The sequence below is a fragment of the Syngnathus leptorhynchus genome, chromosome 4 (genome assembly GCF_054491065.1).
Source record: "Syngnathus leptorhynchus isolate UIUO chromosome 4, UIUO_Slep, whole genome shotgun sequence".
Taxonomy (NCBI): domain Eukaryota; kingdom Metazoa; phylum Chordata; class Actinopteri; order Syngnathiformes; family Syngnathidae; genus Syngnathus; species Syngnathus leptorhynchus.
The window spans coordinates 8,720,643-8,730,100 of NC_141198.1; the positions used below are offsets into that span (position 1 = coordinate 8,720,643).

The following is a 9,458-nucleotide window of genomic DNA, read 5'->3' on the forward strand; positions in this document are numbered from 1 at the left end:
TTCTCTCTTCTATAAGAGCTCTTTTTGTTTGTCATTAATATATTGATCCAAACAAATGTACTTTTAGTCCTAATGTAGTCATTGAGCAAGAAACTAAAAGGATGGTTTCATTTTTTTTCCATGGCAGTATTCACTCGTCACTGTGTTTATATCTGTCTTTTGAAGCAATATGTAGAACTGCACTGAAACATAATTACATTTCTGTCAAACAGATGCAAATAAATGTTATTTTATCATTCTTATGTCGTCCCCAAGAAGATGTGAGTTCCGAGGTAGGGTTAGGTGGCATAAAATATCTAAGGTGGTTTCCAGGTCTTCCAAAATGGTTAGGCCTTACCTGTTAAGTTTGTGACCAGTCTCCAAAATACAGTAGCCCAATTTTGACAAAATCTTTCAAACAGGTATTTATTTAACAATGCGTTTTAGTTTGTGTTTTATTATTGCAGCCCTCAAAAGCTCAGAGAAGCAATAGATATGTGTTAGCATATTTTAATGAATGGGGAATTTCACTGTAACGAGTGAGGGGTTTTGATGCTCAGAGAACATTTGTTCATCCTCCCTGTCTGAAGAGTGGAGATGAGTGGGTCTGGGGCAGAGGCCGTTCATCTGCCAATATGGCAGCGACCTGAGTGATGGGCATGTGGCGATGTCACTAATGATCAGACCATAATGACTCGCTGACAGGGGAGGAGAGCAATAGATTGTCACTGGGGGTTGAGTTAAAGAGGAGCCCTAATGATCTGCCAGCAAACATTGGCAAAGCACCTCCTTTATCACTCCATCTTCCTCCTCTATTCCTCATCAGGTTCCTCTCCATTGGAGGAAGCCACTGTGTAGTGTCTCAATGCCATCTCACAAGGCATGTAAACATCTGTCACCTCTGTATCTATATTTCATGCTATTACCTCTTAGGCCTTGAGCCGCATGCTGTAAGCCTCGGGGTACTTGATTTTCGCCAGCAGGAGCTTTCAGCGCAGGAAGGATCAAGTCATAATTACGGTGCCGCATTCTGGTGTTTTAGCAGCGGATGTCCTATATAGCGAGTCGCGACATCCCAAGTGGCTGCGCTTCTGTGGCACTCAGCAAAATGAAGAATACCTTATGACCTCAATTTTTATCAGATGCTGTGTTACTTGAGTTTGAAGTCAAGCTTTTAACCTGGCATGGGAATCAAGTTGACAGGTACAAATTAATCCCAAGTCATTGAGTCCATGAAGCATTAAAGCATACCTACCTTTTACTGGAAAAAAAGTAAAGAAATGGAGGGCAAACTAAAAACCTTTGCATTTAGCATTGCATGACTAATACATGTCTTCATAACTGGTATATGGGTTGACATATTCAATATATCTGTTCATCCATCCATCCATCCATCCATCCAAACTGTGAAACATCTTGGTTCTCGTGAACGCATATTTCTAGGGGGGAGGGAATTGACGGGATGGTATTGGGATGAGCCTTAGTCTGTGTTCATGGGGTTTATTGTGTCTGCTCGGAAAGGTAAATCTCTCAATCTACGTTTGTACCCTCACCTATGGTCACAAGCTCTGGGTCCTGTCTGAAACAAGAGCTCTTGGACCAAATGAGTTGACTCCGTACGATGTCCGGGTTCTCCCTTAGAGTTAAGATGAGAAGAGCGGTCACCCAGAAGCAACTCAGAGTTGTAAGGAGCCATATGAGATGGCTTGACTCACAATCACTGTTCTATTTCATCCCAAAGTTTGAATGTTTGAGGAGGTTGAGATGAGGTAAAGCTCAAGGTCCTTCAAAGCAAACTCAATCCAAATTTGCCTGATTTTTGTACCAGGACAAAATCATGCTGGAAGATAAACTGACCTTTCCCATATTGTTTTTAGAAAGTTAAAAAAATCATTGTGAGGAAAGGTGGTTCAGAAGATGAATGAATTAAAAATAATTGCCAAGAAATGGCTTGGTAAAATGACTAATTAAGATAAAGAGTGGAAATTAAATTAGCTACATGCGTGTCTCGCTATCAGGTTGGTGCCACACATGATGTTCAATGGACAGCAACATTTGAAAATATTTCCAGGAGAATTTTTCCCATGTGTCTATTAAATCATGTTTTCAGTCTGCTCTCATTGTCTCACTGTCATTAGATACCTTTGAAGGTAAAAAAGAAAAGCATAAAAGGGGAAAAAAAAAAAGCCATAAGTGCTGAGTTAATTTGAGTGATAGTTAATGAGCAACTCCTAACCTTTGACATGATCCATTAACTGGTAATGGAGGCACAGCCTCCTACTCTAACAATCTTCCTCATTAAAATTGTTCTATTACACCCCAATTTGATGCCACCTACTGTTTAAATTAATGTAGTTCTCTGATGAATTTACCTTGTATTGATTTTACATTACATGAATAATATTTGGAAAGTCTTCAGGTCTTAAAAGCATATCAGAACAATATATTGAGTTTTTTTGTGTTATGTCATCAAATGAAATAGATATAGTAGTGCTACATGACAATGATTTATATGAATGAAACCAATCACTCGGTACGTCAGCAAATCTCAGTTTTCTTTTCCTAAACCCCCTATCCCACTGAACCATTGTGAGCGTTTTTGAAAGTAGCAAATGTTGCGTTCAGAGTTTGGCAGGGTTCGTTCTAAGTTGTAAATGTTTGCAAAAGATTTTTTTTGCGGCAAGAAAAGTACAGAAGAACAACTGCCGGACGTTTGGCGATCGTTTGGCATTTATTTGTGACCTTGAAGGAACACTGCTAAGAACACAACATTCACTGCCCTCAAAACACTCACAATTGTTTGCCCCGAGTTGGGTAGGACCTTAAGCAATGGACTTACCAACAGAGTTCTCAACAATGAGCCACAAGTAATATCATTAGAATAAGTTGTTGGCGCAGCCATCGCGGTAAGAGCTGGTGCAGCCGGATAAAGACAAAGGACAAATATAATGTAGAGACATGAATTTGGTTTGGTCTGCATGTGATCTTCTTGGTGAATGAGCTGCTGCGATTTATTGATTGCACACAGGTATGTAGCCACGCCCACACTCACTGGGTCACAGGGTCAATTAGGGACATGACATATCAACACATCTCTTAGTCTTTTTTTTTTTTTTTACTATTTCATTAAAGTTTTCCCATTTTCATATTTGGAATATTCTGTTTAAGTTTTCCCATTTCTGTCAAATGGTTTGCTTGGCAAGAAAACTTGCCTTGGCTATGTCTCCAAACCAGATGTGTGCAGTTGCAAAGTCTCTCCGACAGTCTCAAACTCCTCTTGGAGGATATGGAAAAGTGCAAGAGGGCAAATGGTGTCAAAGATCTACCCCTCAACTCCACCTCCCGTTTCTTGTCATAAATCATGCTTGGCAGCACAGAATAAGCTACTTCTGGAGACATTGCTACTGGCACACTACCCATTGCAATTCATCACCTCCAAGGAAGTATAAAAACCTGAAAGAAAATGCATCCACGAGCTACGCATGTAACCTCGAGACCGACACCACCAACATTAGCAAAGGTGCATTCCTCTCTGAAGACAAGGAGATGTTTGCCACCTGTACAATCAGTCCAGTTTATTGCCAGAATGGCCTTTTGAAGGTGCTTTTGGTCCTCATTTACTCACAGGCATAATGAGGCTTTTAAGAAAGACAAAAAATAACAGTCATGCAAAAATATTTGTGAATTAAATGTTTTAAAAAAATCCTCCGTGTCATGGGCAAAGTTGGGGACACTATATTTGGTGAAGTTTCCAAACAGCTGCACTTTGTTACAGAATTACACTCATTTATAAAGCCGACTGGCATCTTTAAGAAGTTAGTGCCTAATTACACTTTGTTGGTAAAGAAAGCAGTTTTACGGTAGGTAAAACAATAAGTGAGGTAAAAAGGTAAAATGAAGTGGTTTCCAGACATTTATGGCTAAAATGCATCCATCCTTTCGTTTTCTTCTGCTTAATCAAGATCAAACCACTGGTGCAGCAAACTAAGCATGGAAGCTCAGACTCCCTGCTCCCCAGTCACTTCATGCAGTGCCTCCAAGAGGAACCTGAAGCTTTCCCAGGCCAGCGGAGAGGCAGCTTCTCCTGTGCATCCTGGATTTTCCCTGGGGCCTCCAATGGGATGAAATTCGTTGATGTGCAGGAGCAGAAGCTCGACCATATTCTGATCCCCTCCCAAAACACAGAGCTCTACACCTTATTTCTAAGGATGAACTCACACAGCATATCAATGAAATGTGTTTGGACTGAGATCTTGTTGTTTCAGTTACAACCCACAGCTCATGACTAAAAGTGAATGTAGATTGACTGGTAAATCAAGAGCTTTGCCTTTCGATTCAGTTCTTCACCATGACAGACTGATGCAGAGTCTACATAGCTATTGACACTGAAACTCGCCCGTCCCGCCCCTCCTGCTCCATTCTTCCCTCACGCATTAGTAATCTTTTTCATGCCCACTCAAAGGTCTGAGATTTGGAGATACTGATTCCCATTCCAACCACTTGACACTCACCGCTTCAGTGAGAGTTGAAGGTCACAATTTGATGAAGCCAACAGAACGACATTATCTGCAAGAAGCAGAAACGTAACATTAAGGCTACCAAACGGGACACCCTCAATGTCTTGACCGCATCTAGAAATTCTACTTCAAGTATTTCACTGTGCTTAAAGAACAAAATTGGTAACACAAGACATCCTTGACTGAGTCTAACTTTCACTGGAAACTAAAGCAACCAGTAATGCGGACCAAACTCTGGTCGTACAGGGACCGAATAGCCTGTATTAGGGTCCGGTACCCCACACTTGAAGAGAACCCCCACAAGACAACCTGAGAAACACAGTCAAACTCTTTATCCAGGTCAACATAATTACAGATGCCAATACAATTATGATCCCGGTAGGCCCATACGGTAACCATAACACTTGACACTTTTCAAGGAGTGATAGCATTCATGTGGGGGATAGCCAATTGTAAATCTTGCTCTACAAAATAAATTGTTATCTCCACTTGGACGGAACACAAGTGGCTCAACATGCTGATCGAGCCAGATTTGCCCTCATTACGAAGCAGCAATGGAGGCAGCAGGCCAACACGCCGTGCCATGGCACACGGAGTAAAAGAGAGGTAAGTGATGGTGTGACAAAGTATTACTGTAGATGAGCCGTGACCAATCACCATCTTTATTGCAAAAAGAAAAAATTCAGCTAGTGTTTTAAACAGTAAAATACAAAACAGAAAGATAATATGAACACCTTTGACTTTAAAAAAACAACGCAATTCACCTTTGTGAATGCAAGCTTTGCATTTTGTATTCTACCGTATAATATGTCTATAAGAGCTTTTGTTCATTATTGTAATCTGTGTCACTTCAAAGTCACATTTTGCAGGCGGAAAAACCTTGAACATCTGCAATTGAAATTGTGTGGCAGGTACTCCTTGCCACTCTTCATCAGTTTTGTTGCATTTTATTTGTTTCCTCATTGATACCTTTCACACGTTTGGTCATGTAATTAACGCTGGGTTGCAGCGGCCATTCATGCTTACATTTGCTGTCATTGTAAATTAAAGTGAATGTGTTCTTTCTTTCCGCTCGGTGGCGCAGTGGGTAGCACGGACGCCTCACAGTTAGGAGGGTGCGAGTTCGATTCCACCTCCGGCCCTCCCTGTGTGGAGTTTGCATGTTCTCCCCGTGTCCGCGTGGGTTTTCTCCGGGCACTCCGGTTTCCTCCCACATCCCAAAAACATGCTTGATAGGCCGATTGAGCACTCCAAATTGTCCCTAGGTGTGAGTGCGAGTGCAGATGGTTGTTTGTCTCTGTGTGCCCTGCCACTGGTTGGCAACCAGTTCAGGGTGTCCCCCGCCTACTGCCCGATGACGGCTGGGATAGGCTCCAGCACGCCCGCGACCCCCGTGGGGACTAAGCGGTTCAGAAAATGAATGAATGAATGAATGTTCTTTCTTTCCCTCCTAAAACGGATTACGAGGCGGAATTAACTTTTGTATTGGATTGCTTCCATTCACGCACACTGTATAATTACTATTATTTTCAGACGCAGTATCTATAATTTTATTGTTTAACTATTTTTCTCACCTTAATTTGCTTGAACCAAATGTGAACTACAGATAAATATATGACGCTCTGTGGCTGGCTTCAGAGAAATATGAAAAAATGCAGTTGATATTAATATTAATGCATCATTATCGGCTGTTGGGATCCAAAAATATAAACTACACAGTTGACTCTGTTGTGAATTACTTTAAAGCGTATACACTTTTCAAAACCTGCACTTTAAGGAGCTTTGTGAATTTAATTGGCAAAATTGCAAACCAGTTAGTCTGCCATATAACTCATTGTCACATTTAATCAATATACTTTGTAAATCAACTCATTTCATTTATAAATTATCTTATATAGATCAGGCAACCAATTAAACAATTAGCATACATTTAGCCATTCATTAATTTAACCATTAATCACGTTTCTTCCATTTTCGGTCCGCAAAATTTGGGAGCAGCCACATAGGCTGTAGCAGTACATCATGCCCAAGGAGTGCAGACTGTGACACAGTGAGATTTACTGTTATAAAAATCAATGCAATTAGGGAAGAGGTTGGAAGCTGGCCTGGGGTACACTGTGGTCTCAAGAAAATTGTTGCAGTTAATAGACACCGAGTGCAGAGGGGGATTTTCTGCTCTAATCAATGAGCAGCAGGATTACTGTATGTCTGCAAAGTGGTCAACATCTGTGCACTTATTGGCCACAATATTAGGTACACCTGCTGAATCAAATGAGATCGAGTATAACTTTTGTATCTAATATTTTGCCAGTCATTGTGTCAAAATACAATTCTCACATCATGATTGCTATCATGTTAAGCAAAAATTGTTCTCTGCACTCAAGCACTTGTATTTATGATGAAAGAAAATGCCTTTTTCAAGGGCAAAGTGAATGATTGGACTGAGCCACAGGCCAAGCGGTCGGTGCTTTCTCCCCTTCCTCAAACCTCTTGCTTGGCTTACAAACATGAACACCTGTTTGGTACCGCACCTTAGCTTGTTTAACAAGCCACCAAACATTAATGGAGAAAAGTGCACGGCTAACATCGGTGTGATGGTTACGTAGCTCATTAGCTGCTTAGGTGCAGCACATTAAACAGCATGTCACCAGACCTGCAAATGTCACTTTGCTGTTAGATGGACCTGCAAGAGCCAACGTGCTTAGAAAATCTTTGCCATTGACACACGCTGTCTGTCTCTGATGTGAAACTGCAACAGTTTATCTCAGAAAGTGCAACACCAGATTGGACTTTGTGTTCCAAGTTATTTGAACTGAATAAGCAATTGTTTATTGGCTGTAAAAGACACCATACAAATAAAATGTATTATTATTACTATTATTATTATTATTATTATTATTATTATTATTATTGGCTGTAAACAAATAAAGACAAATATTAATGTACTGTAGCTTTATCAGTGTTTTGGTTCTATAAGTATAGTATGTGCCACATACTGTGCTTTGGTGGTCAGGTTCTGTTGTGAAAAATATTAAACAGGCTACACTAACAAATCTGCACTTCAATTTATCCTGTCTTTACAATTTGGCAATCTGAGTCTTGTGCTGAGAAAGTCTGGGGAAATCCATGTAGAGGATGCATTCCACCTCTCACCTTACGTCAGCTGGGATAAGATGACCACCCATCCTAACAGCCCACACTGCAGCTGAAGCTCGCTTTGAGATGTTGTGAGAAGCTGAACGTCGGATGCAGGCAGGGTTGAGGAGTTGTCCGGGCCTCACTTTGCTAGTTGTCTCATCTGTCTGGGCTAAGTCAGCAGGATGTGACAGCCGCCATCTCTCTTCTACCCACTGACCACTAGGCTTGGCATCACCTCCACTCACCTGTCCAAGCAGAACCTCCACCATAGCTATGTTCTCAAAGTCTTTGCGGAAAGAATGAGGATCAACGTCTGCGTGTCAAAGAGGAAGGGATGGAGGCTGACACTTTTGGACTGTTGTATTAGTCAATTCTGGTTGTTGTTATTTATTCTATGATACTCTAATTTGTCTAACTTTTACTTTGTAGTCTTTAGGTATTGCAATGTATTGTAAAATGTAAAATATTCTCTCATTTTCTATTGTGAATGTATGCAGAAGGTAGAGTGTTGCTGACATCTTTGTCTCTGTGACTGTCGTTCAGGTTGCTTGTTTCACTATGTCATTGTGTCTCTATGACTGTCACTCCGTCAGCTGCTGTCACTTTGCAGGGTCAGAATAATATTATGGTGGGTTTTTGTGTAAAACATGAAGTATTATTTTCGGGATTGTTAAACCTGTCAGATAAACATGCATCCAATTGAGTAAAAATCCGGGTGTTTGATCTGCTTGTGTCAAATTGGATGAAAGCAGTCCTATCGGCTGCTGCATATATTAATGGCATTGTCTCCAAACATGAGGCATGGACAAGGCCAGCTTAATTTAGTTTGTCATATAAGCGGTTAAGGTAATGGATGGTTGGGTATTTATGAACACATTTGAGTTCAAAATTGTCTTTAAAAGAGGAGTCAATGGACCGCTTTGCACTGTTTTGCTCCAGTGATGTGTGGTGAGGTTCATGGCTGGTGAGGCACCAATATTCACATTCGGATTTACAAATTTATGAACCAAACAGAATGATGTATTAAGTTAGTAGCCTGACATGAAAACCTCTTTGTTTTTCTTCCTTTTTAGTTCCGGAAGAAGAAAAAGAGAATTTCATGAAGTTAGATGACATTTTTTCAATGTTTTGTGGTAAGTTTACCTACTCTAAAGAGTACCCTTACTCTTTGTTTATCTGTCATTATAAATTGGAAAAAAACGACAGTGATGTAAAGATATAAATTATTTGTTTTATTGTTCCCCGACCCTTGTGAGGACAAACCGGCTCAGAAAATGGACGGATGTTTTATTGTCTTGCTAATTTGTTTCTGTAAAATGTTAATTACCTGTCAGACTAAGGACAAGAGAATACATTTCCAACTTGGTGTTATATTTATGCACTTTATTATAAATGGATGTTTCTTTCACTATTTCACTTATATACGCTGCAGCCCCGACCGATCCAGTGCTTGAAGCAGCAACAAACGTGGTCTCGTCAGGGATAACAGATGAGCACAGATGAGCAGTGTCAGGTAAAGTGCTGTGAAAGACGTTTAATGTGTTTTATATCAGTGTGTCTGAATTGTCCAGGAACACTTGAATCACTCACTGTCAACCAAATACGCTGTAATGAGACTCGCCTCCGCTCATCTGAAGACACATGTCTCTCCGCTGTCACTCAGGCTAACAGAGGAAAAAGAGCGTTGCAGCCTTTTCAAGCACCCTAGCTGCATGATAGTATTGCGCTAAGCATAAAAAATTGCTCATGCGTCTCCTAGGGAGAGGACAAGAGGTCAATTTACATAGCGCTTGTAAACATCTGGAGTTCAGAAGCATACTTTTT

General features: G+C 40.6%; 1 protein-coding gene across 4 annotated transcripts in view; it reads right to left on the reverse strand.

Moving 5' to 3' along the window:
• Nucleotides 1–2,962, reverse strand: part of pbx3b (pre-B-cell leukemia homeobox 3b) — a 70,366-nt gene extending 67,404 nt beyond the window's left edge. For all 4 annotated transcript variants that reach the window (XM_085910698.1, XM_085910696.1, XM_085910697.1 and 1 more), the window contains exon 1: nt 2,819–2,962. The gene's annotated coding sequence lies outside the window, so the exon portion shown is untranslated. The remainder of the gene's footprint in view (nt 1–2,818) is intronic.
• Between the last annotated feature and the right edge of the window lie 6,496 nt (nt 2,963–9,458).